This window comes from Panthera onca, chromosome C1 (assembly GCF_046562875.1).
Source record: "Panthera onca isolate mPanOnc1 chromosome C1, mPanOnc1 haplotype 2, whole genome shotgun sequence".
Classification (NCBI taxonomy): Eukaryota; Metazoa; Chordata; class Mammalia; order Carnivora; family Felidae; genus Panthera; species Panthera onca.
The window spans coordinates 214,863,928-214,889,559 of NC_138346.1; the positions used below are offsets into that span (position 1 = coordinate 214,863,928).

The 25,632-nt window shown below is 58.8% G+C and overlaps 1 long non-coding RNA gene across 2 annotated transcripts; it reads left to right on the forward strand.

Moving 5' to 3' along the window:
* Window positions 1-16,002: 16,002 nt before the first annotated feature.
* LOC132672756 (uncharacterized) lies at window positions 16,003-22,977 on the forward strand. Of its 2 annotated transcripts, XR_009607675.3 has the most exons (4): window positions 16,003-19,346; window positions 19,435-20,961; window positions 21,463-22,022; window positions 22,199-22,977. It is a non-coding gene; the product is annotated as an uncharacterized LOC132672756 (long non-coding RNA). The 2 variants fall into 2 exon arrangements; XR_009607674.3 differs by having other exon boundaries at window positions 19,435-22,022.
* Window positions 22,978-25,632: the final 2,655 nt, after the last annotated feature.

Below are 25,632 nucleotides of genomic sequence, written 5' to 3' on the forward strand. Positions count from 1 at the left end.
CCCTTCTGATTTCAGGGACGGAAGGTCCACTCAAGGTTTCCTCAGAGACTGGGGGGGGGGGGCCCTGGAAGGGTAGCTGTGGAGCTAATGCCGGGAGGGGTCTCCCCAGGCCACCCCAGCCAGGGGGCACTGCTGTTCCATTCCTGTAGGCCCGGGAGCCCCTCCCCCTGCTGATGGAAGCCTCGCTCTATCAGGTGAGAGAATGTTCCACCCTCCCACCCTGGGGGTGCGGCCCGGACTCAGCGCCTACCAGTCAGGGTACCCGCTCACACCTCTGGCTCCAGAGACTGGCTTAGGAATAAGCACACGACCCAGGCTGGTCAAGGAGAACCCTTCTGGGCACTCCTCTGTGGACAGCGGCTCTTTCCTGGGGGCCGCTGAATCAGAAGGATGGAGGGTTTCAGGTGACCCTCATGCTGGGCTTCTAGAGAAACCTTAATCTTAGAGGTGCGGCGAGAGATGGGGACCCGATTGCGTCATTTGAACTCCTGGGTCTTGATGTACCTGAAGCGGAAGCAGGCCCAACTGTGAAGTTTTCAGATAAAAGCTCATAGGTTCCCCCCTCCCCTCCCCCACCCCCCACCGCCAAGCCAGTATGAATTGTGTTTCTGCTATTATGTAAGGGACAAGCCCCCAGTTACTGCTGCTACACTCTGCCCTGCTGGGTGTGGCTTGAGTGTCCCCAGGAGGGACTGGTTCACGTTGATTTTTAGGTCTTATTTTATTTTATTTGACAGAGAGAGAGAGAGAGGAAGAGAGAGAATGAGCAGGGGAGGGGCAGAGGGAGAGGGAGAGAGAGAATGAGCAGGGGAGGGGCAGAGGGAGAGGGAGAGAGAGAATGAGCAGGGGAGGGGCAGAGGGAGAAGGAGAGAGAGAATGAGCAGGGGAGGGGCAGAGGGAGAGGGAGAGAGAATCCTAAGCAGGCTCCACACCCAGCACAGACCCTGATGAGGGGCTCAGTCCCAGGACCCTGGGATCATGACCTGAGCCGAAATCCAGAGTCGGAGGCTCAACCAACTGAGCCACCCAGGCGCCCCTCAAGCTGATTTTTTTAAAAAATAGGCCTGATTGGCTCAGTCCATAGAGCGTGCAACTCTTGATCTTGGGATCCTGAGTTCAAGCCCTACACTGGGCCTAGAGATTACTTAAAAAAAAAAAAAAAGTGAAAAAAAAAAACAACCCCAAACTAGTTCTGGTATAGACGGTCTTGTTCCAGATTCTTTCTGCATCTTCGTGGCCCCCCAGTGCCCCAACACACACACACACACACACACACACACACACACACACAAGCTTCCCTTGGGTGACCTCAGTGCGGTAGACAGAATAATGGCCCTTCAAAGTTGTCCGCACCCCAGTCCCCAGAACCTGTTATTATGTGATATCACACAGCGAAGGGACTCTGCAGATGTGATTGGAGTTAAGAATCTGGAGATGGGTGGGGCGCCTGGGTAGCTCAGTCGGTTGAGCATCTGACTTCGGCTTAGGTCATGATCTCGAGGTTTGTGGGTTTGGGCCCCGCGTCGGGCTCTGTGCTGGCAGCTCGGAGCCTGGAGCCCGCTTCGGATTCTGGGTCTCCCTCCCTCTCTGCCCCTCCCCAACTTGTGCTCTGTCTCTCTCTGCCTCTCAAAAATAAATGGAAAAAGACCCCCTTTTTTTTTTTTAAATAAAAGAAAAGAATCTCGAGATGGGGAGACTGTTTTGGATTATCACGGGCCCCATGTAATCTCAAAGATCCTTATCAGAGGGAAGCAGGGGGGTCAGAGTCAGAGAAGGAGGTGACGACAACCGGGACAGGAGCTGGGGAAGAGGCCAGAGCCCAGAGCCGAGGAATGCGGGTGGGTGGCTTCCAGAAGCTGGAAAGCCAGGGCCGCAGGCTCCCTTCAGAGCCTCCGAGAAGACCACAGTGCCCCCCAAACTCCGATTCTAACCCAGGGTGTTAGAACGCTTGGCCCGCCATGGCCAACAGTACTGCTGGTCTAAACAGTAGAAATTTAGTGTCTCACAGTTCTGAAAGCTGTGAGCTCAAGGTGCCGGGGCATTTGGTTTTGGGTGGGGGCTTTCTTCGTGGAGAGCCACCGGCTCGTTTTGACTTCACGTGATCTTTTCTCTGGTGTCTCTCCCTCTTCTTGTAAGGACCCTCGTCTTCTCAGAGTAGGGCCGCTCCCCGAGCACCTTGTTACCCCTTAATTCTCTCCCTAAAGGCCCTACCTCCTGATACAGTCACATTCGGCATTTGGACTTCAACATAGGAATTTGGGAGGAGGGACACGAATTGAGACTGATTCTAAACACTCGGTGAGACTGATTCTAGATCTCTGACCTCTAGAACTGTAAAAGAATAAACCTGTGTTGTTTTGAGCCACGAAATCTGTGTGTTAATCAGTTCCAGCAGCCTGGACACTCGCGCATTCGGCCGGCGATGCTCCGTCTCGTCCCCGCGTCTTCCCGCGTGCTGCGCCTCCTGCCCGGCGATCTTCGCGGGCTAGTTCCTGCCAGTCCTTTGAGATTCCGCTCAGGTGTCCATGAAGTTTTCCTTGGTCCCAGAAAACCTTTCATTTATACATCTGTCCATCTTCCCTTACCCCCAACACACCCGGCTCCCCTTCCCCCGCCAACAGGTGCATCTTGAGCCCTTGCTGTGGACTCCACAAGACCCAGTGCTCTTGGAACTTTTGTTCCAGTTGGGGAGCTAGACACGGGGACAGAGGGCAAGGGTCTCCAGCTCTCTGCGGCAGGGTCAGGCACCTGGCGGACCCCGTAGCTGTTAAACTGATGCCAGACCCGGGGCGTGAGGGAAAGAGGCCCCGCGGTCCAGGCCCCGCCCTCGCACAAGTCCCTAAGGCTGTCGTTCTGGAAAAAGTCCATACTGGAGTCTCAAGGCCAGCTAAGCAGTCGGGGCTGCTTTGCTGGCTCTGAGTTCTCTGGGTCCTCCCGTATCTGCCAAGTCTTCTCATTGCTCGGCCGGCGTCCCAGGCCAGCTTGGGGGCGAAGGGCACACGTAACCCATTCATCAGTCTGTGCCCTCAATGCGTCCGCTCCGAGCTGGGCTTCTCCCGGCCCTGCTTTCCCGAGCCCGGGGGTTCTCAACGTGCGAGATTCCTCCCTCCCCCGTGCCCCACGGACGTTTGGCACTGTCCAGACATTTGTGGTTGCCGTCATAACTTGGGGCAGGGGACGTGCCGGTGGCATTTAGTGGATAGAGGTCGGGGAGGCTGCTAACGATTCCTGATGCCCAGGACAGCTGCCTTCGGATACGACAGAGAATTGTCCAGCCCCAAATGCCGGCATTTGAGGTTGAGGAACGCTGAGGCCTAATCCCACACTTTTGGATGAGTTTTGGCTGGAGAGTTTTATTGTTTGGGTTGTGAAGGGCTGGCCCCTCTGTGTTAGGAAAAGATGGGCAAGGCTCTCCTGTGCCGTGTCGCGGTGGTGTCCTGGCCAAAGGGCTCTCTGCCGCCGCGTCATCTTCCTTCGAAGGCTTTCTGTTGAAGCTTTGTTCTGGTGGATTCTACACACCGGGGCCGTGACGTCTGGCGGCCACACCGGATTGAGGGAAGCGTGTTCGCTCCTTGACAACAAATCCCCAAGCACACCTGCGGCTCAGTCCCGCTCACCTCGGCCCAGCTCAAGTGACAGGTACAGGAGCGAAGGCATCTCGGGGGAGGGTCCTCCTGGGTGCGAGCCCTTGTTCCGTGGCCGCTGAGCTTCAGCTTCCTCATGTGTGAGATCGAGATGGTCAAACCTATCGTAGAGAGTTGCCGGGGAGTGGAGTATGAATTCACTGGAATGTCGGAGCTGGCTTGGACTGGCCACAGGAGGCGAATGTTTAATTTTCAGGAATTTTCGAGCCACGTTGTTAAATATAGCTTATCATTAACAATTCAGTTCCCAGTCAGGGGCGCCTGGGGGGCTCAGTCGGTTAAGGGGCTGACTTCAGCTCGGGTCACGATCTCGCGGTTTGTGGGTTCGAGCCCCGCGTCGGGCCCTGTGCTGACAGCTCGGAGCCCGGAACCTGCTTCGGATTCTGTGTCTCCCTCTCTCTCTGCCCCTCCCCTGCTGACACTCTGTCTCTCTCTTCTGTGTCAAAAATAAGCAGTAAAACAAAATTAAAAAAATTCAGGTCCACAAACTTACCATTAAATGAATTAAATTGAAAACAAAGCTAATAGATACTTAAACTTATCACTTCCTGATTATTTTACTATGGTCTATGCTCTCAAGGATATTTATATCTACGGGAAATACCACGCACCTCTTTTTAACTCCGCGTGCAGGAACATCACACTGGTGGCTTGGAATCAGCCATGGTGGAAGCATTCACATCACGGAAATTGATAAAAATTGATTACATCTCAGGACTTGCTTTATTGTTCTGCTGATTTTCTAGATTTAAGACAGGGACGGAGAAAAGGGTAATAATGCAAATTAAACCTGGAAGTGACTTGTGTCTCTGGTCATTTGTGAATAGCGTACAAAAAAATTAAGGAAAACTTCTCCCAGTATTCAAACACTATTATCCAATTCAGGAAGAAAGTGTCATTCCAATAAACGTCATCATGGTCTCACTTTTCCTTAGTCTTTAATTTAATTGGAGACATCAGGGGTGCCTGGGCGGCTCAGTGCGTCTGACCCTTGATTTTGGCTCAGGTCATGATCTCACTGTGCGTGAGTTCCAGCCCTGCGTCGGGCTCCGTGCTGATAGTGCAGAGCCTGCTTGGGATTCTCTCTCTCTCCCTCTCTCTCTGCCCCTCCCCTGCTCACGCGAACACATATGTGCACACTCTTTTTAAAATGTTTATTTATTTTTGAAGGAGAGAGAGACAGAGTGCAAGCTGGGGGTGGGGCAGAGAGAGGGAGACACAGAATCCGAAGCAGGCTCCAGGCTCCGAGCTGTCAGCACAGAGCCCGATGCGGGCCCCGAACCCACGAGCCGTGAGATCATGACCTGAGCCGAAGTCGGACGCTCAACGGACTGAGCCACCCAGGTGCCCCTAGATAAACTTTAAAAAAAAATAAATGGCGACATCAGTTAAGCTTCTTGTCAGAACCCCATCTTCAAGCACACGAACTATTGCTGAGCTGGAGGGTAATCGAGCATTTATTTGGACCAAGATTAATAATGAACTTAGGTGCATATATTTGTGGGGCCATTGCCCCGCCCCCCCAGAACCGGTTGTTAAACGTCTAACAGCGCAGCATGGAACGTGAACCTGGATATGGAAGTTGTTCACGCAGGACGAGGCTTCCACGGGGTCCACTCAGTCACCAGCCCGCCTGCTGCGGCTCTGTGGGAAGGAGACGTGTGTGTCTAAGCTGAGGAGGGGACTGGCTCTTACAATCCTGGCCTAGAGCGTCCACTCTCCCTGCCCACCAAGACACCCTGGGTGGGCATCCTTGGGGCCACGCGGCACCCACAGAGGCCGTGTCCTGGGCACAGGTGAGCACCCGAGATCCCCAGGGGGGAGCCTCCTGGTTTGGTGGCTACCCAGTTTGGGAGATGGCCCAGAAGTCCCGGGTTCACCTGGTCTGAGCAGGTTGGAATGGGAGGCGGGAGCCTGGGTGGCCTCTTGGGGGGCGGGGCGGGGTGGGAGAGACCTCGAGGGGGACACTCGGAGAGCGTCCTGTCTGTGCCGCCTCTGACCTGGGTGCAGTCACCCAGCGGATCCATCTTTCTTTCTTTTTTTTTTTTTAATTTTTTTTAAACGTTTTTATTTATTTTTGAGACAGAGAGAGACAGAGCATGAACAGGGGAGGGTCAGAGAGAGAGAGGGAGACACAGAATCTGAAGCAGGCTCCAGGCTCCGGGCTGTCAGCACAGAGCCCGACGCGGGGCTCGAACTCACGGACCGCGAGATCGTGACCTGAGCCGAAGTCGGACGCTTAACCGACTGAGCCACCCAGGCGCCCTAAATCTCAGATTACATTTTAATCTAAGTATGTCCCTTGCAACATTTGGGAATTCTGTACCTCCCGGGCTGACCTGAACTTGTCCTCCGGGGCCAGCACCCTTTCTCCCCAGTCATCCCTCTACGTGGGCTGGCCGCTGAGTGAGGTAGGCTGAGCCGGCACCGGAGCAGGGATCCGGGGTCAGATCCGGATGCAAGGAGGAGCCCAGGGTCTGGAAGGCAGAGAGAAGCAGAGGGGTCAGGCCAAACCTGTGAAGGCAGAGCCGGACCCGGACCAGGACCGGGGCTCAAACTCCTTAACTCCGCCCCCCCCCCCACTAATGGGCGCGCTGGCACCTGGCTTCTCTGAGCCCTTGTTGTCTCCTCTGTCGGATGGGGATAAGTAATACTAGACAGAGGTGGTCATGACGGTCACGGGGGACAGAGGGCACTGAGCACAGTGCCTGGCATATACCAAGTGCTCAATAAATGGTAGGCTTGACCATACACTTACCCATTACTATATATAGCATATCATGTCCTTATAGAATAATTACTTACCGCAATAATAATAAACTATTACTGTTCCAGATCGGACTTTTGTTTTGCTTACTGTTATACAGCCAGCATCTACAATGGTGCCTGGAACATGGTAGGTGCTCAGCTGCTATGTGCTGAAGGACTGCATTGTGGGGATGAGAGCTTTGCCTCCAGCATCCCTGAGGTCGGTCCAGCCCACTCCTACCTGACCAAGCCACCCGACTCGGCCCTAAATGCCGAATAGACTAAACGCGTGGGAAGGTGGAAAACCCAGGCTGAGACGTGTGGCTTCATCTCCGTCGAGTTCTGGGAAGTCAGACCTTTCTGACCTGGAACAGAAGGTGGGTGGCCTCCCGGTGCATCTGGGAATCCTGGCTCATCACGGCCCCGGGGGGAGGGGGTGGGAGCACGTTGTGACCCCAGCGCTCCCGGCAGATGGACAGGAACCTGGGAAAACAAACGCAGGCAAGTCAGCCACGGCGTCTGTTCTGGAACTCCCTCTGTCTGCCCTGGACCTCACCGGGGCCGCAGCTCTGTGCCGTCCGGCGGGTCCGGCCGGCACTGCCGAGGAGACACGGCGTCTCCCAGCCCAGGCCCGAGCTCAGAGTTCTGGTCTCCCGGTTATTTGGGCAGAGGCGGTTTGCAGATTCCTGGGGTCCCGAGACACCCCCAAGCCCCAAACTCGGCGTGTCTGAAACTGAGCTCCCGAACTCCCACTGGGAACCTGCTTCTCGCTCAGACTCGACCTCTGACAGTGGCACCTCCATTCTCCTGGATCTCATGCCGGAAACCGGGAGTTCCCTTGACCCTTGCACACCCCCTCTCCCCACGTACAAGCCGGCACCCAGCCCTGGGGGTCCTGCCTTCCAAGTGTCGCCTGATTCTTTCCACACCTACTGCCACCATCCTGGGCCTGCGGCATCCCGCCAGCCTGCCCTCAGCCCGGCTGATCACTGCCGCACCCCAAGACCTCGTGGGTCCCAGCTCGTTCCCCATGCAGCAGTCCCCGAGTGCGGGCCTTAGCCGGGCTGCCCTCTGTCCTGCGTCCCCTCCCCCTGCTTTACTTGGTACCTTCCTTCCCGCTCAGCCTGCAGGTGCGGGCCTCCTCGATGAACACCTAAATATTCATGTCAATCACAGACGCAACGACGCTTCACGCCTGAATATTTAAATACGTGCCTTCTGAGATCAAGGACAGTCCTGCTGCATGACCCAAATTCCATTTTCACACCCAGGAATTTAACTGTGATGTGGGAGAGGTATATAATGTGCAATCCATGATTTAATTCTCCAATCGTTCCTAAAATTAGTCGCTGTCCTTATTCCGCTTCAGCCCAGGATCCCACCAAGAATTACACGTGATGTCGGGTCGCACGGTGCTCCCTTCTTCGTGATGCCTCCGGCGGCACCCGGACTTGCCCCCCAAAGCCCTCATCCCGCGTCATCTTCAACCCTCCACTTTGCCTCCTGACTGCAAACTCCCTGAGGGCAGGACCGAGCCTGTCTGGGGTCTGCTGGTGGTTTCTGGCGTATGGAGAGCATCCCGTCAATATATTTTTAAATTTTTTTTTAACGTTTATTTCTTTTTGAGAGACAGAGCATGGGTGGGAGAGCGGCAGGGAGAGAGGGAGACACAGAATCCGAAGCAGCCTCCGGGCTCCGAGCTGTCAGCAGAGACCCCGCCACGGGGCTCGAACCCATGAACCGTGAGACCATGACCGGAGCCGAAGTTGGACGCTTAACCGACTGAGCCACCCAGGCGCCCCATCCCGTCAATATTTTCCAAGTTGACTCGAGGAGATGACGCACATCCTGGGTGCTTTCCTGTCGCTGTAAAATCTGCCTCTTGTAAAGGGGGCTCAGCTAAGGAAATATTTTGAACTCAGACTCTCGTTCAATCTAAACCCTGGGAGGTGTGACCCACGAGAGGAGCAAGGACAGCTTGTCTTTGCTGTCCTTTTATAGCACGGAAGGAGGCAGAAGGGGACACCTGAGTGGGGTGTGGGGGGAAAGGGCCGTCTGGCTCCGGGCTTTTGATCTGCGCCCCAGGAATGCCCAGGAGGTCCGGGAGTTTCTGGGTGAACGAGGATGTCCAGCGAGGGCCCAGCAAATGCTTCCTGGATAACGGGCTCACCGGGTCCCTCGCTCGCCGAGGCCCTGGAACTGGCGGGGAGAGTGACACGCTGGCTACAATAACAATGGCCCGGACTGGGTCTTTGGAGGGGCAGGAAGGCCTTAATGGCCCCGCGAGACGGAGAGGTCATTCAGAGTCACCGATATTTATTGACACAGCCGTGACTGTCCCTGGGACAGCTGTGAATCAGAGGAACTACCGGGAATAGCACTCAGAGGCCAGACTCACACTGTCTGACCAGCGGCCGGCCACGTCCCTCCCTCACCCCTGCCCCCCAGCCGCGGGGCGGGAACCTCGCTGGGGCCCGTCCCGCCCCTGCTCCTGCGGCCCACCGCGCCACGCCCAGACGGCCTTCGTTCCTTTACTGGCTCCTTGCATCATATTGAGCGCCTACTGCGTGCCAGGCAGGGTTCTCAACACTGAACCCTCTACGCTTCTGAGCACCTGCTGTGTGCTAGGCACGATCTAGATACTGGGTTCCAGTTATGTGTCCTTTCTTTGGTGCACCACTACGTGCGTGTGCCAGGTACGGTATCAGAATGCTTGCCCAGGGCGGTTCAAAGCGGTAAAGCCCAGAACCAGGCCCTGCCCTTACTTCCTTTGGGTCCCGACAGCATTGCCTCGGGCTGGAGGAAAGCAGTTTTCCCTCAGCCCGACAGGGATCTGCGTGCCCCAAGGTCAGCCTGACGGGGGCGGGGGGGCAGTCCCTCGAGGGGATGGCAAGAGCGGGTGGCCCAGCTCCAGCCCGGGATGGGCACCCGGCCCTGGCCACTCACAAGGCCGTGCCGCCAGGCTGGCTGCGGCTCTCAGCAGAGCGGCCCCCGTTGCCAGGAGACACTGTGCAAAACAGTGCTGGCTGTTCTGCAAGCCTGGCGTCACCCCCAGCCCCGAGGCCACTGCAAGGAGCCCGGTCCCCTTAATTAGAACCTGCCGGCTTGGCCCTGGCCCTCCCCAGGCCCGAGCTGACTTCAGTGGCCGTGAAACTTGCAAACTCTTTCCTGTGTGCTCCCTTGGGCTCCAGCCTGCAGGAGCTTCAGAGGCGACTCACTTCCCCTGGCTGGGGACTGGGCAGGTGCAGCTGCGGCCTGTTGTGGCTCCCGGGTGCGGGGCTGGCACGCCGGCCCATGCCTTTCCGGGCCTGGCACGTGACGGGCACTGGGAAGGGTCTGCCACACAGACGGGGACATGCCTTCCCGAGCCCCGGCCGAAGCCTCTTCACCCCTTCTTGCTGCCCCAGCCTGCTCCTGCCCGGCTCCCCGTCCCGCGAGGGTTGGCCCGGTGGGGGGTGGGGCGGCATCTTCCCGGTTCTTCTCTGGGCTTCCACGGCATCTGTTGCAGACGTGCTGTGTAGCCCGGAATCCCTCCAGGGTGGGACAACGTGTTTTGTCTACCTCTGCATCTCAGCGCCCACCTCTTGGGTCCCAGCTCCAGCGGGAAAGAGCCACGACCCCTCTCTGAGGGTCAGAGGCATCAAAGCTCAGCTTCTTCTCCCTACAGACCCCCGGAGCCTGGAGCAGCCTGGGCCATCAGCGTCTCCGGCCAGGTGGATCGGACTGGTTCCAGCTCACAGGCAACTCCTGTCCAAGCCCGGGCCGAGGTTTCCACTTGGAGAAGGTCCCCACGGCTGGGCTGGCTGAGGACCCGGTGCGGAATCTCTGACTAATCCCAGCTGTCCGACCTCTGGTCCCCAAGTGCAAGGGAGCAGCTGGCACTAAACTCGCTCCCCCAGGGCCCCCTCAGCCCTGCCCGTGTGAGAGGTGGCCAGGACCGGGCCCGGGCGTGACACTTTGAGGTCTTCTGGTGCCCCTTTTGTGCCCCAAAGCCCATGCCAGTTTGCAGAACGCCATGGTCCCGGCCTCCAAGAACTGTGTGCAGTGGCTTCCAGAAGGACCAAGCCCGGCTGCGTGTGTTCTCGAAAGGTGGCTGCTCTTTTCCCAGCTCTGGGGTGTCCGTCCACACCAGGGGTGGTGGGATTCCCTGGTGGGAGGCCAGAGGGAAGGGTTGTCAGCCAAGGTGGGGACTTCAAAGGGCTCCTCTGGGCTCTCTGCTCGGGCCCCCGGCTGTGGGATGGGCTGAGCTGCCAGGCTGGCAGCTGGCAAAACACGGCTGTGCTTGCTCGAAGCCCCAAATGGCAAACAAGGGTGCCTTTCTAATTGGGGTGCCAGCAGGGTCCTCCCCGGGAAGGGGGGGAGTTTGAGGGTGGCCTTGGACTTCAGGCATAGGCCGCACCTCCCCGGGCAGCGTGGGCGGGGTCCCCATCCCTCAGTGTGCTCGACCCTGGCTGGTCCCCGGCCGCCTCCTCCAGTGGCAGGCAACTCAGTTCGTGCTGATTATTAGTTACTCACTTACGAGTGACCCTATTGGGGCAAAGCGGGAACTGGATAGACTCCGGTCACGGTGCGAAGGAGGAGAGGAACCCAGTGTTTATTAAGCACCAACTGCACGCCTGGCTCGGTGTTGGGCAGGGAACGAAGGAGAAACAGCCCATGGGGGTGGGAGAGGGCCCGGAGGATGTGAGTCCAGGCTGTGGGCGGCCCTGGGATCAGCGGGGAAAGGGGAGGCCAGTCCCTTGTCCTTGCGGGTGGGGCCGGCCCGTGTGTCCAGAGGGCCGGCCCGTGTGTCCTTCGGTGGGCTTCGTCCCTGCAAAGGAGGGAGGGGTGGAGAAGAGAAAGCCACAGCTGTGCCCTCCTCCCAGCCTCTTTCCTCTCCTGCCCGGCTGCCGGCCAGAACCCCCCCACCTTTGCTGTGGGACCCGGATGGCCTGCCGGGCTCCTCGGTCCTGCGGGGCACATGGGATTTGAACCCTGTTTCCACTCAGGAAAAACCTGGTACATTCCACTCAGGAAAAACCTGGCTCGTCCCTGGGTGTGGCCGGCTGGCCTTGGCCGGGGGCCTGTGCCAACCGAGCGGCTGCTGCGGTGCCCGGGCTCATACACCCCGAAAAGGGCCCCAAAGGCTCAGCCTCACTGACTTAACTGGAGAGTCATTTAAAACCCCTCCAGGGCCGCCTGGCTGGCTCAGTCGGCGGAACCTGCGACTCTTGATCTCAGGGATGCGGGTTCCAGCCCCGTGCTGGGTGTGGAGATTACTCAAAAAAAAATTTTTTTTTAATTTAAAATTAACTTAAAGAAAAAAAAAAATCTTTCCAGTTGCTGGGTCACCGAGGCCTCGGTGGCAGGATTCCACGCTCTGGAATCCCGCCAGGGGACAAGCCCGCAAGGACAGGAGGCGCCCTTGAGCTCCTTGCCCCCCAGGACCCGTTCCTCCCACGGGAAAGAAATGCCACGGGCCCTGCCCAGCCTGGCGACGAAGCTCCAGAGTCCGGTCTGACAGCACGCAGGGAGGCCTGGGCTTTTGTGGGGCAGGTCAAGGAAGGCAGAAGATAGCACGGCAGGGGACCTTGGTCCGCCAGTCCTGCCGGCCACCCTAGAGGAGCGCCTTTCTTCCCTTCCTCCTCCCAGGATTGCCGAGACCCCAGGACGTGTGCAGCGGGGTCAGCTCCGTGCCAACAAGCGCCTAGCAGGCCACGCAGAGGCCACCGGGATTCCGCCCAATGTGCCAGTGGGTCCCACAGGTGCCGACCCAGGGAAGAGTGTCCTGACCCGCCCCTCCTGTCCCTTTGTATATCCGTTACCTATTTTCTTTTTTAAAATCTTAGAGCTCTCGGGGCGCCTGGGTGGCTCAGTCAGCTAAGCGTCTGACCCTTGATCTCAGCTCAGGTCATGATCTCACGGTTCGTGAGTTCGAGCCCCGCATTGGGCTCTGCGCTGACGGTGCGGAGCCTGCTTGGGATTCTCTCTCCCTCTATCTCTCTGCCTCTCCTCCATTCTCTCTCTCTCAAAAAGAAATAAACATTAAAAACAATGAAATCTTAGAGCTCTTTATTGGGTCTGAAATTCTGCCTCAAGAGTCCACGTGGGTGGATGTGAGAGAGCGTAGAGAGTGGCTGAGTCCCCTCCCTCCCTCCTTCCATTGGGAGTGGCCCCCTGTGACTTCCAGGGACAGTGACACTGAGGGCACAGTGTCCCCTTGGCTCTCACCAGCCAGTGGACTTCTGCTCCTTTGCATCCCGGGGTGTTTTCTGGAGAAGGCTCTCTGGGGGCTCCCCCACCGCAGGGCAGAGTGCTGGGCTCATTCGCATAGGTCAAAGTTCAGGGGCAGGAAGGGATGGGGGGCTGCAGGAGCTAATGGGGGGCCCCCAGTTCTCTGAGGTAGGTCTGAAAAATTTGCTACTGCAAGTTAGGGCTTGAAGTGAGTGCGTTAGATGAGATGAATCCTCGGTGGGGACGTGGAAGACAGAACAACGTCTACCCAGAGACATCCCCGTCCTGGGTCTCCAGAGCCTGGGACCCATACTTAGCACGGCAAGAGGGACTTTACAGAGGTGGTTAAATTAAGGACCTTGAGGTGGGGAGATTATCCTGGATTATCAGACGGGTCCTTTCAAGAGGGAGGCAGGAGGGTCCGAAAAGGACAGAAATGGTATGAAAGTTTGTGTCTCCCCCAAATCCACATGTCAAAGCCCTCTCGTGGCTGTATTTGGGGCTGGGGCCTCCAAGGAAGTAATTAAGGTCATAGGGGTGGGGCCCCGATCCCAAGGGATTAGTGTCTTTATTAAGAAGAAACACTAGAGAGGCTGTTTTTTCTCTCTCCACCCCTCCTTCTTCCCTCTTTCTCTCCCTGTCTCCACTGGCTGTGTGCACACCGAGGAAAGGCCCCAAGAAGACACAGTGAGAAAGTGGCTGGCTACAAGCCAGAAGAAGGCTTTTACATTCAGGAACTGAATGGGCCAGATCCGCCCTTGATCTTTGGACTTCCCAGCCTCCAGATCTGTGAGAAATAAAATTCTGTCTTTTAAGCCGTCCAGCCAATGATATTTTGTGTGGCAGCCTGAGGACAGGGTTGGGGGCGGGCAGGGCTGGGTGCAGAGATGGAAAAGGGCCCATGACCCACGAACCAAGGGGTGCAGGCAGCTTCTAGGAGCTGGGAAAAGTAAGCCGTTGGATTCTTCCCTAGAGCCTCCAGAAATCGGCTCTGCTGACACCTTGATTTTTAAGACCTCCGGCCTCCAGAACTGGAAGATCATACATCTGGGTTGTTTTTAGCCATTTCGTGGCAGTTTGGTACGAGCAGCCACAGGAAGATAACACAGGGGCCACGAGGTCTGGCCTGCCCTGTCTGACCTTCCTTCCCCTTCCCCGGGGAACAGCCCCTGGCCCTTCCTCTGGGAACCTCCCGCCCCGTTCTCAGGCCCTCCCTGTGTGGGGTGGAGCAGGTGACCAGGACACGGAACAGCACGTCTCCCTGGCCACGGGGCGGGGGGGGCCTGGGGTTCTGGGGCTCTTCCCGAAACCTCCGGGGGAGAGGAGGCCCCTCTTTCCACCGAGGCAGCTGAGGACGGACGTAAGCCTGAAGCACTCGCTGGCCATCTGGCCACGTCAGGGGTGGAGGCCACGCCGGAAATCAGGAACGCAGAACCGAGGGAGGCCGAGGGTGCCTCCCGACCCCCCCCAGTCGAGCCCCCAGCAACTTGAGCTTTCCGACGCAGGAACCTTTAGATCCCCTGTGTCGCTTGACCAGGTTTGAGGTGGCATTCCGTCACTTGCAACCTGGAGTCCTATACTAATGTCACTCGCTCTCGGCCGCCCGCGATGAGCTCCATTTTCTCAGGTGGGAAAGAAAGGGCTGGAATTGGGGCGCGCGGCGTGGGAATCATTCCCACCCGGGCCGGTCTTCTCTCCAGAGCGGCCACTGTTAGTGTTTGTTGGGGGCAATTATGAGTCACCGCACTGCTTCTGGAACAGTTTTTTTTTTTGGCGGGGGGGAGCTTCCACGAAAACCCGAGTCCTGCCTGTTTGTGCGTCTTCTACCCATCGTGGTATTTATCGTACGGAAGAAAACGGAGCCCTACCTCCCCCCAGGCAAGCACCTGCTTCGGTCCTCCCGGGCACTCCTCTGCAAATGGACACGCTCTTTTCCAGTGTTTTATTCCACGATGGTCTGGAACAGGGTACGTGGGGCGTGGGAAAGAAGGCGCACGTGGCTGTCTAGAGAAATCTCGCGGGTGCACGTGTGGTAACGGGCAGGGTAAATGCGCACAGAGGCCAACGTGGTCGTTATGGGAGGTGGCACAGAAGCGGGGTGGGCAGGGCCCCCTGCGCCCTCTGGCAGGCTGGGCGTCCACCGAGGTCTCTGTGGCTTCTGTGTTCACAGCCTGGGGGACAGACGAGCCACCGCTTTTGCGCTGGGGTCTGGGTGTGATGCCACCGTGATAAGGAGTATGATTTCGTATCTTCTATTTGCCCCTCGGATCCTGACGCCGCCTTCCCCTGCTTCCTGCCTCGAGGGTGCCCTGTGCGGACAAGGGGCTCCTGTGCCCTCCACCTTCTGGCTGGGAAGCCCTACCGCGGGCTAGAGAGAGGGAGGAGGCTGAGGGCAAGGTGTCCATTCTCCTGGCTCCTTCCGTTCGATGCCTGTGTTCATTTCTGCCACAACGAAGTACCATGGACAGGGCGATGGTGGGGGGAGGCGGGGCGCGTAAACCGCAGAAGTTCCTTCAGGAGGTCACTAAGTCTCAAATCAAGGTGTCAGGCAGGGCCCCGGCCTCCCTGGAGGCTCCGGGAACATCCTTCCTGGCCTCTCCAGGCTGCGGGTGGCTCCGGGCGATCCTTGGCTTGTGACAACAGCATGACATTCTCTGCCTCCTTGTCACATGGCCTTCTCTGCGTCTCTCTGTCTCCTCCCTTCTCATAAGGTCACCAGTCAGATTTCAGACCCACCCCAAATCCAGGATGATCTCGTCATCTCAGGATCCTTAAATAATTATATCCAAGAGGACCCTATTACCAAATGAGGTCCCAGACAGACATGAATTTTGGAGGACACTATTCAGCCCACCGCAAAGCCCTCATGGACTGGCTGGGTCTTTCTGACCAAAGGTCCGACAAGGGTCCTGTCTGCATGGCTCTTTTATTCTGGGCCTCGGGCCTTTGGTGCCTCTGGTGGTAAGGCTCTGATGGCACCAGCCCTGGGACCCTACATTCTCCTTTCCCCTCTCGGTTCCCCTACACCCCACCTCGTGAACGAACGCTCCTTGAATGACCTGAAAGAACCATCCGTTTCCTGTTGGGGTGTTGATGGACATACTCTCCAGCATGGGGCACTCAGTCCATCTGCTTTCATCATCGAAATTAGTATCACTCCCTCCTGGATGAAGAGACAGGCTCAGCAAGGCTGAGCTCCCCGCCCGAAGCCGTACAGCTGAGATGTACCACGGGTAATGCCCTCCTTCTCTCAGGATGCCGGGCAAAGCCAGTTCTGCCTCCGAGAGGCATCCTTTGGGGTGTGGAGAGGTGGGGACAGTGGGGCCTGACTCCGGACTCGTGTCGCTGCAGGTGAGTGGAAACCCAGCTCCAACTGGCTCCAAGCAAAAGAGAGAATTTGTTGGCTCCTGTGCCTGAAAAATCTGGGGGTGGGGTGGGGAGTGGGCTCGCTCGAGGCACCTCCGGCTTCAGGTGTGCAAATGATGGTGAAGAAGGCACGTGTCCCCCCTGTCGGCTCTGTGTCTCTGTGCCAGCTCCATTCTTGGGTGGCTGTGCCTGGGAGGGGTGGGGGCAAGATGGGTCCTGACTTCCCAGCTTCAGGTTCCCAGCGGGAAGGGAGCTTGTCTCTCCACGGCCTGCAGAAGTCCCAGGGAAGACGCTGGTGTCAGGCAGGTGGCTCCCCAAGGGGAAATCAGGGTGCCGCTGGAAGCTCCTGGAAAGGGTAGGTGCTTGGTGGGGAAGGTGGGCGGAGGTTTTATCGGTCACCTGAGGCAATGGAGGAAGGAAGGGGCGGGCAGATGTGGGACCGGGGCTTCTCCCACCTTCCACCTTAGCAGAGTGATCCTCCCGAGCCAGGTATTGGGAAGCAGGAGGTGGGCGGTGTGTTGGGGGAGGGGGATGAAGGCACTTGGGTGCAGAAGGCCACCCCACCTGGTCCCAGGACGTCAGCATCATAAACCCTCCCTAGGGATGGGAGTCTTCAGGAGCTGATGTCCCCAGCTGCTCTCCAGGAAGGTAGCGAACCAGCAGGATGGAGTCCCATCTGCCGCCTCCTCGCTGTGTGACCTTGGGCCAGCACCATCGTCCTCTGGGCCTCAGTTTCCCTGCTGTTAAACGGGGGCCTGCTCCCCATTGCCGAGAGATCAGAGGGAGGACCAGCAGGCATCTGACAAGTGCCCTGTGCGGACCTAGGAACCCGGCTTCTGGTCTCGTCTTCACAGTGTCTCCTGTCTTTCCAGGTGTCCTTGGTGTCCTGTCTGGTCGTCCGGTGGCCAGGCAGCTTGGAGGCCATAGAGGCTGGCTGCGCGTCGCCTGCTGACTTCCCACCCTCTGCGTCTTCGGTAACTGCTTGTGGGAGGCTGAGGTGTGAGTCACGGGAGGTGCCGGGTGAGGCCGCGGGGCCCGGGGGGCCCCCGAGCCGAGTACCAGCTCTCATGCCAACCTGGTGCCAGGCCAGCGTGGGCCACCGAGCAGGAAGAATCAGAGCATCTCTGTCTGCACCCAGGCCCTGCCTCCTCCCAGCCGGAGTCCCACTTGGGGCAAGCCTGTCCCCTCGGCGCCTTAGTCTCCGCCCCCACCAACGTCGGGGCAGGGCCACAAGAGCGTGGGGAGGTGGAGCAGGCCGGCGCCTTGCACGGGGCCCGCTCACTAGGTAGGAGGCTCGGCGGCTGGTTTATCGAACGGCCCAGTGTGGTTTGACTCGGCTCCAGTCCCTCGGTCCCCGGCTGCACTCTGTCAAATCGTCCCTTCCTCGACTTCCAGTTTCCTTCACTTTCGGTTTTCACTGAAAGTGTTCGGACTCTCTGCCCTGTCCCTTCTCGCTCCCCTCTGCTCTCTGTCTTTGCTCCTCCTGTGGGTTAGGTAGGGGTTGAGGGGAGCAAGATTCAGGGTGTATGGTCTCCCTTGCCCTGGTCCTTGGCTGTCCTCTCTCTGGAGCCTCTGGGTGAGCCGTTATCCAACCCCCCCCCCCCATCCTTGCCCTCAGCTCCTGTCCCTGGTGAGATGCACCCTTGATCTGCGGCCCCTCCCTGGATGCAGGTTCACAAGGGCGACCTCACCTCCTCCATCATTTGTTTGACCCCCGTGGGGCCCATTGCCGCTCCCACCTCTCTTTGACTCTTCCTCTTCTGAGAGGTCCGTTTTGAAGTATCTGCCTCTTGGTTCTGTGTAAATCTTCTTCGGCTTGCCCCCTGGCCCCCTGGGATTCTCCAGCCCACACTAGGGGGTGAAACGAAGATGTTACTGACCAAGCAGGAGCCAGGTTTTCTGCTCCAGAGACTCAGTCCAGCTGGGCCTGGCGGAAAGCAGGCCGAGGTAGCACAGGGCCGCCTCGTACAGGTGTTAAGGCTGTGTACTGCACAAGGGTGCCTCAACCGTGAGGACACTGTTGTCAGTGCACATCCAAACTGACCTACGTGAGGCGTGTGGGTAAGTGTCAGGATGCAGGCCTGTGTCTCTGGGTGGCTGAGGCAAGCCTCCTTTATGTGAACCCCACACTGGCCTAGACACGCTCAGGGCGGCACCTGTATACTTCCACACACGCACGGATGTGTGCAGCTATGCCCAACCCCCGCTGAGCTCAGAGGATGCCTTGAGGTCCCTCCACCTGCTTGCTACTCTCACACCCAGTCCTCACGCTCACCGGGCTCCTCGGGGGCGGTCCTGAGGCAGGGTTCAAGGAGTAAGTAGAGGCCAAATAAGCGAATGGATGAAAGAAGGGGCACAGAGGGCAAACGGCATAGAAAGGAGTAGGCACGCAGCTGAGCATCTGACCGCGTGCCTTTGCTTCCTGGGTTGAGCAGTGTTCTGGACCCCGGCCAGCTTCAGGGTCTGTGCTGCGGGGAGGGCCGGCCTTTCTCTCCGCTTAAACCCCCAAGTGGCTCGGGGTCTGGGTCTGCAGTGTCTCCCAGACCAGTGTCTTCCGGCCCTTGGGACCAGTAGTGGAGCACTGCCCTTGGAGTCCAAAGTGAGAGCCCCCACGGGCCACCTGGGTGTCCCCTGCCCGGGCAGCAGCTGCCAGCCACGGAGAAAGGGGAGTGCCAAGGAGAGGGCGAATGCTTTCCCAGGGCCCCTGTGTGCCCCTCCAGGAACGCCTGGCCTCTTTCCTCCTGCCCCTGGCAGCAGGGGCTCCCCGGGGCGCCCTGTGTATGGGCCTGGGGGCAGGGAGCCGGGTGAGCTCCGTGCTTGCCAGCCCGCGGGGAGTCTGTCTGCCCCTCCCTGGGCTCTGGTGAGAGACTAGAACACAAAGCTATTTTTATTTATGATAGTGTCAGTGGGCTGGCCTCCGTCTAGACAGCGGGTGTTATCATTCGGGGCCATCCTGGAATGCGCAGCCTCATTTATTGAGAACAGAAGACCGTGTGCAGATTAAGCGGCTCATAAAAATAAGCTGGGAACTGATACCGGGCCGGGCAAAGCCAAGGTAACCGGCGAGGTCAGCCGTGCACGTTGCTTTTGGACACCGGGATGTTTTCAGAGAAAACGAGGATCGATGTGGCCGCGAGGGTGGGCGTGGCCTGAGCCTGCCAGTTCCCCTCTGGATGACGCATTTAGCTGCCTTCGGGGCCTCAGCGTGCTCATCTGTAAAACGGGCACGAACACAGACCGTCTGTCTCAGGATGAGGACTACGTGGCTGAGGGGGAGAAAGAGTTTGGGAAGGTGCCGGCGCACAGCGAAAGCTCCTCGATATTACTGCCTCTGCTATCATTCTGCCCCTTCGACCTTTGGAGCGTGGCCACGAGGTTTACCGGAAGGCCCCCATCCCTGCTGGCATCACGGGGATCCTTTTCTAAGCTCCAGACAGAAATGTCAGATCCTGGAAGAGGGAAGGAGGAAAAGGCAGCAAGAGTGGCCTTGACCCAGCCCTTCCGAAGGGCCAAGGCAGCTGCGGTTGAGACTTCTACGTGGGCACACTGGGACAGAGCTGGAGGGCCCAGACCTGGGCAGGAGAGAGCTCCAGTGGGGGTGGCAGAGGCAGGGACCCGGCTCCACCCCAGCGGACGGTCCCAGCACCCCTCTGAGCCTTGGTTTCTGCTTCTGAGAAATGGGGAGGCTGGGGGGTCCCTTGCAGGCTTGCCGGGGATGGAGCGCGCCCAGCGCTCAGGGTGCTGTGTGGACGCCTGGCTTCTGTGAACCAGGCACTGACAGAGCCCACGGCAGAGCAGGCCCCGCGGCCCTTTGGGTTGGGGCTTTAGGAAGGAACAGAGCCTCTCCTGGTATCTGATGCCGTCCTGCTGTCCTGCCATCCTGCCTTCCCGCTCCCACCCCGACACTAAAGGTACACATGTGTTCTGCGTTGCCCTGATATCGCCCTGGCCTGGGGCCTCTGTGGTCAGAGGCCTTGTGCTCTTCCTTCAGCTTCCGTGGTTTCTCCGGCTCACCCTTCGCACCCGGCGTGCCGCCCCACCTCCGCGAGGTCTCCATCCCAGCCTCTGCTTTGGAAGACGACTGCCCTCTCCTTCCTGTGATAGGAGAAGCTCTGGGTGGGGTCCACCCTGTCCCCAGGGGCCACACCCAGCACCCCCTGAACGTATGAGAACCCAGCTCTGCAGGGAAGCGGGCTGTCCTCAGCCACCCGACGAGGGAGACTGCGGGGGGGGTCGAGAGAGAGTGTGTGTGTGTGTGTGGCCTGTCTGAGCAACCGAGGTCACGGTGGACCCGCCAGACAGCGCTGTCCAGGGGATAGCATGCATCAGCGTGTGCAAAGTGAGTGCTTTCGCCGGCACACGCGAGTTCTCAGGCCCATGGCGTTGGGTGGAGGCGGACGGTAGGCTCGTGCCTACTTTGGGGGGTGGCTGTGAGGCTCACAGAGGTGGTTTCGTTTTCCCAGGACCACCCAGGAGTCTCTGAGCTGCAGGTAGAGCCCAGATCTTTTCCCCTGCGTCTTTTTTGGAAACTACTACCCCCGGGAAGGAGAGAGCCCAGCGGGAGCTCCCGCCCAGGAACGACTTAGGAAGAAGGCAGCCTCGATTTACCCGGGTGTGCTGGGGTTTGCCGTCCACTGCCCCCCAGGCCCCGAGGCATGGCGGCAGCGTCCCTGGGCTGACCCGCTGACACTGTGAGTGCCGGAGGGACCCGTCACCAGGCACAGAAGAAGCCTGGAAGCGCACAAACCGCACCCCCCCTCCTTTCCCAGGATGCTCTGCAATGCGTGGGCTCAGAGTAGCCACCGCGACTGCTCCGAGGGAAAGAGGACCCCAGAGGGCAGGGCTCAGGGAGCCACACGGACAGGCTCAGGCTCTTCCCCAAGAGCGTGGACTGACTGCGGCTGGATTTCAAGACAGGAGCGCCCAGGGCGGTTCGGTCAGAGCCACAGCCTAGACCAGGAGCTGCCTAGAGATGGGAGGATTTCTGGACGTAAGCAGAATAAATGACCCGGGTCCCCGAAGTTCTGGGTTTAAGCCTCCTTCATGGGGCCGCCCGGGGGAGGCGCACAGGCTGTGAGCTCAGACAGCATTCTTACCATTATTATCTCCAACCCTTAAATGGCACTCCCTGTGTGGCAGATACTTCCTAGCAAGAGCCACTCCACGAGCAGGTCCTGTCACCACCCCCGTTTCACAGAGGAACCTGCACAAATGGGCTCGATCCCCACCCCTGCCGAAAACTCTTATTTATTTTTCAAAACCCTGGTAGGGCATCCCTGCGCTGATCTCCTGGTGGGGGCCATCCTTCCCCCCAACCCCCCGCTGGAGCCCCATTTCCCACACCTGCCGGTCTGAGCCCATCCACTGGGCTCCTTGCTCAGAAGCCTGCTTTCCGGAGTCTGAATCCCCATCCGGCACAGACAGGGGGTCAAGACGTGTTTGCCAAACGGGACAGCAGAGGCTGTGGCCCCTTTTCTCGTTACTCCCACAGGACCTCCTGGAGGAAAATGTTGCTTGTCTCCCCCGCAGGTGGCCAGGAAACCTGTCCTTTAAAGGTGACTCTGGGGAGGTCTGCTGGCCCAGCCCACCCCCCAGTTCATCTTTCCTGGAAACTGGGGGTGGGTGATGCCTACAGAGGGGACCCCCCCCCCCAAGCTTCCAGGGACGGTGGCAGGAGGCACGAGGAGAAGCCATGGGACCAGAGGGAGGGGTGTCCCCGGGGGGGTACAGGCATATCCAAGATGCTTATCTTTCCCCCTCTCTCGTCAACGGCTATTACAACGCCTTGGGCCTGTGTGGGCTTTGCAACGTTTCGAGGCGTTGCCTCGAACCCAGTTCTCCTTGACCCTTTGCAACACCGTGAGCTGGGCTGGAGTGGTTCTTCCCACTTTGCAGAAGAGGAAATGGAGACCCCCCAAAGGTGATGCCCAGCCTCACAGGATCAGCGACTGGTATTCTGAAGTCCCCCGGCCTGTAGATCTCTGTCGGCCTCACCCTGCAGCGGGCCAGCCTGGAAACTTCCTAAATTCCGCCACCGTGTCCGGTTTGCGGGTGAGGGCCCCCTGCTTATGATCCTCTCTCTTTCGGGTTTCCTGGAGGACTCCGAATGAGGGGGGTGGCAAGGGCTGGGGGTGGGTGGCAGGAAGTCGGACTCCTTAGGGCTGCCGGGAAAGGCGCCCCAGGGGGCAGGGTCCCAGGGCCGGCATGCTGTTCCTTCTGTCCTGCAGCCACCAGGCCCGGCTCCTCCCAGCGTGGCCCTCAGAGGCGGCTCCTTCCAGGGAGAGCCAGACTCCAGCCTGCTAGCAGAGGATGTTTTCCTGCGCAGTGGACAAAACATTTCTGGCACTTTCAGGAGGGGACTGAACAGTCTGTCCACTTTGGCTGCGTTCGGGGTTCCTGGACGGGCGCAAGTGTGCTTTCACAGGCAACAAGATTAATCACACAGCAACCTCCCTCCCTCCTGGCTCCTCACCTGCCCCGCCCCGTCCCCTGTCACCCGCGCTCTGCTCCGGAGCAAACTTCTGAGAAGTCATTCCAAGTGGCCTCAGGAAGTGAACACTCGAGTCATGCGCCTCCCGCCACAGGCCTCCTCGGTGAGGGGGAGGGGCTGGGAAACACCCCCGACCCCGAGTCCCGTGAACCCCAGCCGTCTCACGTGGGGCACGTCCCATCCCAACTGACTGCTTTGGCCTCTGACCTGACGCAGTGGCCTGGATCCGACGGCCGTTCCTCCTGGTGCCTCTCTGGTGGAAGTTCATCAGAATTTCCAGAGGTTTGGGAAGCTTCCAGAACCCCCTGGATGAGATGTGGTCCCAGCCCTGGTTCCCTGTGTCCTTCCATGCTCCATTTAGAAAGGTCTCTGAGGCACCTGGGTGGCTCAGTTGGTTAAGCGATCACCTTCGGCTTAGGTCACGATCAGGTTCGTGAGTTCGAGCCCCACGTGAGGCTCTGTGCTGACAGCTCCGAGCCTGGAACCCGCTTCAGATTCTGTGTCGCTGTCTCTGCCCCTCCCCCACTCACGTGTTTTCTCTCTCTCTCAAATATAAATAAACATTAAAAAAAATTTTTTTTTTAAAGGCTGGTCTCAAGTGGCCAAAGTGAAATCAGTGGGTAGGGCCAGGATAGAAGATCAGGAGAGAAAGGGAGAGGTCTGTGTCCAGAACTTCCGGGCCACGCCCAGGGCTGGGTGGGGGGTGTGGTGGGGGGGACAACCCTGGCCTGGAGGGCCCGCTCCAAGGAACGCCTCGTTGCAAAGCTGTTCTCAAGGTCTCGAGGTTTGCTCTAGACCCTGCCTGTCCCAGAGGGCCCAGGAGTAAACATCAGACAGAACATTCCACGAGCTTAGGGTCCTGGCAAGACACCCCGAGGCCACCCCAGGCAGGTCTGACGCTTTGGAAATTGGGCCCCCCACCCTGGCTGCACTCGAGGCAGAACAGGTTTGGGCGGCACGGGGGTGGGGAGCAGTGAGACCACTCCGCAGAGGCCCGTGGGCCGGCGCCGGGGCCCTGAACCCGCCGGGGCGAGCTGAACTCCGGCGGGAGGCAGGCTGCTAACCAGTAAGCAAGTTGTAAAAACCCAAGTCAGACACAACATCTGGCAGCTGCTTCAAATAGTTCTCCGTCTGAAGGTGGAGTCGCTCGCGGCCTTCCAGTAAATCAAACCATGTGCGACGAGGGGCCTGTGCCGGCCTGAAGCACCCTGCTTGGCCGGGCCCCAGCCGCGCCTCCGGTCTCCCTGGCTCTTTAAATAGCCTGGGGTTCACATTCCATTTCCTTGTACGATCACCGTGGAGCCGGCCTGGCCGGAGAAGCTTCAGGATGCGGGTCGCCTCCTTTGGTACCCCCCAAAAAGGATGGAGGGAAACGGGCACCGAGACGCCACCCAGTCCCCCGGCTCGGCCTCCGAGCAATGCCCGTGTCTTCCTAGACCCCGGGACCCCTCACCGTAGCTGGTCAGGGCGACGCCCGGCGAGGGCCTGGGTGCCCTGTCCGCCGCCAACTTGCGAGGCCTGTGCCCGGCCCCGTGGCTTCCACGCGCGGCCTGGGCGCCCACCCCGAGGAAGAATGGTCATCGGTGCCAGAGCAGACGTGCTCCGGTGGGACCGGCCCTGAGAGGCGGGGGCAGAAGGGAGGGCTGCCGTAGCCGATGACGCTGGGAATCCCACCACGGGCCTGGCGCTGGGGTCTGTTTTCCATGCGCGTCGTTTCGTAAATCCTCACGGCCGCCCTCAGAGGCGAATGGGAGCTTGTGTGAAGAAGGGGGTCTTAGCCAACGCCATTAAGGATCTCAAGGTGGGTTCATCCTGGATCATCTGGGTGGGTCCTAAATCCAGTGACAGGTGTCCTTGCAAGACAGCCACAGAGACACAGACGGGAAGCCCGTGTGATGACGGAAGCAGAGGTTGGAGCGACGTGACCGCAAGCCAAGGACGGCATCGAGCCACCAGAAGCTGGAAGAGGCAGGAAGGATTCTCCCCTCCGAGCCTCCGGAGGGAGCGCGGCTCTGTCCACACCTTGATTTTGGACTTCTGGCTTCCAGGACGGGGAGAGGATGAACGTGTGCTGTTTTAAGCCCCCCAGTGCGTGGTGACTTATTGTAGCAGCCACAGGAAACTGATACAATGTGGAAACTGGGGGTCACAGACAAGGAGCAAGGCCACCTCTCTCCTCACTGCCCCGGACTCTGCCTCCCCGATTAGGAGGCTGATTTTGAGAAAACTGATCTCATTCCCATCCAGCAGGACAGAGGTTCCGGGACCCAGGCAACTTCCGGGCAAGATGCCTTCCTAGGAAAGGCTTGTTCACAAGACTTCCGAGCACACGAGGGTCTGTGTGGCCTATGAGTCATTACATGAGCTGCTTTCTTACTGACCAGTTACTATGGGCCAGGCTGCACTCTAAGGTCTTCATGGGGACTGAATCCTCACGGTGACCTCAAGAGAGGAAATTTTCTCTCCGTTTCACAAATGAGGAAATCGAGACCAAGGGAAGCACTGGGGGAGGGTGTCGGGGAACACCCCCCCCGGAGAAGCAATTGGAAGTGAAAGCAGCCGGGCACAAAAGGTCCCACAGGGGGTGCGATCCACCTGATATCAGCTGTGCGCAACAGGTGAATCCATTGAGTCAGAAGGCAGATTGATGGCTGCCAGGGGCCGGGGGGCGGGGGGATGGGGAGGGATTGCCAATGGGCACAGGGTTTCCCCTGGGTGGATAAAAATGTTCTGGAACCAGACAGAGGTGGTGTTGCACATCGTGAGCGTGCTCACGGCACTGAAGCATACGCTTCAAAATGGTCAGCGTGACGTTACATGAGTGTCATCTCAAAAAAACAATATTTATTTAGTTTGGGGAGAACACCAGCGGGGGAGGGGCGGAGAGAGGGGGACAGAGGATCTGAAGAGGGCTCTGCGCTGACAGGCTGACAGCAGCGAGCCCGATGTGGGGCTCAAACCCACGGACTGCGAGATCATGACCTGAGCTGGAGTCGGACGCTCGACCGAATGAGCCACCCAGGCGCCCCAGCTCAATGTTGTAAAAAACCAGTGGAAAAGGGTGAGGTCAGAGTCCTGGCACCAAGGACCTTGAAGCGCCCAGCCCTAAGCTCCTAGTGTCTCAGCAGGTCCCCCGGGAGGAAAGTGCTCCTGCCGGGTCACAGACGGGGA